The sequence below is a fragment of the Propithecus coquereli genome, unplaced genomic scaffold (assembly GCF_000956105.1).
Source record: "Propithecus coquereli isolate 6110/MARCELLA unplaced genomic scaffold, Pcoq_1.0 Scaffold26, whole genome shotgun sequence".
Lineage (NCBI taxonomy): Eukaryota > Metazoa > Chordata > Mammalia > Primates > Indriidae > Propithecus > Propithecus coquereli.
The window spans coordinates 2,847,933-2,850,332 of NW_012148174.1; positions in this window are offsets into that span (position 1 = coordinate 2,847,933).

The window sequence follows — 2,400 nt, forward strand, 5'->3', positions numbered from 1 at the left end:
AAACGCCAGTAATTTTGAAGTAGTAATGAGTAAAATGATGTTTCAAGATATTCATAACAACATTAATAGGCTATGAAAATACTTGTGAATGCTAGTGAAAAACTGCAGGTTCTGTTAAAACGACTGGGCCTTCTTGTCTACATTCATAATCAAATGAAATGCTACATTTGATTTTAAGGTGAGGGGAAATAAAAATATATTTCTTTCCCCATCCAACTTCCTGGAAGCAGTTTGGAACCCTGTGCTAGAGCTGAACTCTCGGCCACTGCTCTGCTCCCTTTTCCACGGTCAGGAACTAAGGCAACAGTGAACTACCTATGAGCTTAGGTCTCGTTGCTAGAAGCACCTGAGCATGGGAATGCCAAAAGTAAGAGACCACAAGTCTATTTCCAGCAAAGGATTACAATCGAGAGAAATGTTGATATACTCCCAAATGTGTGGTTTCTCTAACAGTTCCAGAGCACACAGGAGAGTAATGATGCTGGGGTTGATGGGAGTTATTACTGGCAAGGGGAGGATGCCTGGAGGGGGCAGAGGGGCGGGCACGACCAGCGTCCCATTAAGAGCAGCAGAGACCTTAAGCACTGAAGAGATTTTTTCCTTTCTTCCTCCACTATGTAATTAAAAATGAAAACTAATGGCAAGTCATCAAATAAGTATAAGGTGGTCAGACAAAAGCTCTAACTTTTCCTACACTGACAAATTTGATGCTTTGGGGGAATACTTAATTATCTCACCAAATATAATCTGTGGATGCCCCTGCTTTATTACTGGTGTTAAAGTAAATGAAAACAGAGAACAGGCTAGAGTCTCCTAAGCAGACCAAGGCAGTTAAGCCGGGGAGGCAACCTTGATCTTGCTTGATTTGCAAACATAAGTGAAACTGAACTTGGGCTATTTCTTGTAAATGCCTATAACGAAGTGAAATGAAACTCTGGCTGGTCCCAGTGCAGTGGTGTTTACAACGCATTGATAACAACCAGTTGCAGATTCATTTGTTCCTTCTCTACTCCCGCAGTTTCACTTGACCAGCCTTGAAAAAGAAAAAGAAACTTAAGCCCAACCAATCAGAAGCCACAAACTAAGTTAAAGTTATATACTTAGCAGGATGGACCAAATAAGGCAACTATGTAACTGTGACCAATAACATACTTTCTTCGCTTTATGCTACGGTTTGAATATGTCCCCCCAAAACACATGTGTTGGAAACTTAATCCCCAATGCAACAGTGTTAAGAGGTGGGTCCTTGGAGAGCTGATTGGACCACGAGGGCTCTGCCTTTGCGAGTGGATTGATGCTGATTATAAAAGGGCTTGGGGTTGTGATTTGGGTGACTCGCCCTCTCGCACTCTCTTGTCCTTACGCCTTCTGCCACAAGACGATAACGGCAAGAAAGCCCTCACCAGACGCTGGCACTTTGATATTGGACTTCCCAGGTTCCAGAACTGTGGGAAATTGATTTCTTTATAAAGTACGCAGTCTGGTATTCTGTTCTAGCAGCACAAAATGGACTGAAACACTTTACTTTCAAGTTCGCCTATGAAAGCCTTCCTCTTGCATTCCCTAGAGGAGCCCCAAACCATCTTCGGTTCGGTGCTTCCTGACTCATGAATTACTGTTTGCCTAAATAAACTTTCACATTTTACTGTGCCTCAGTTTACCTTTTAACGCTGGTTGAAAATGCATACTCTGTTGGGTAATTCGGCACTGGTTAAGATATTGCGAGTGAGGGAAATACATTTTCATCTCGGAGCCCAAGCAAGCTCCCTGTCCGCGCCTTGCAGTGTTTCGTCCCACTTGGACCAGGGCGTTGGTCTCTGCTGTCATTGACTCCTCTTGGCCTCCAGTGGCATTTTTGCTTTGGCCTGGGGCTCTGCAGCCTGAGTAGGCCTTTCGAACTTTCCGGTGCTATCCAACACACACAGGAGGCACCTACCGAAGGGCACTTCCTATTGTCTCAGGAAACCTTTCCAAGCTCTGCCTCCGAACAACCCTCTCTGTGCTGCTTGTCCTCACTCCAGACCTCTCCCTGGGGATTAAGTTACTGCCTCCTTGGACTAGGTCCTTTGTATCGGACAGAAGCTGCCCTCGTGCGGCTCCACCCTGCAGCCCTGGGCCAGCCCTTCTCATTCCCAAGTCAGATCTCGGATCCTGAGCTCCTGGCCTGGATCGGACCAGCCCCCATTCCTTGAGGAGCTGAAGCAAAAGATATCAAATCTGTGAGTGCCAAGATGTCTTAGAAACCTATAAACAGCATTTGAAAAAGATGCAGTAAGAATTGCCAGGAACATGAAAGGTATAGGATACTCATTCTTTTACAATAAAAATGCAAAATTTCTTCCTAATTGAAATAATTTGGAAGAAAAGTTTAAATGTAGGTCAGGGCCACTACTAGTCCAA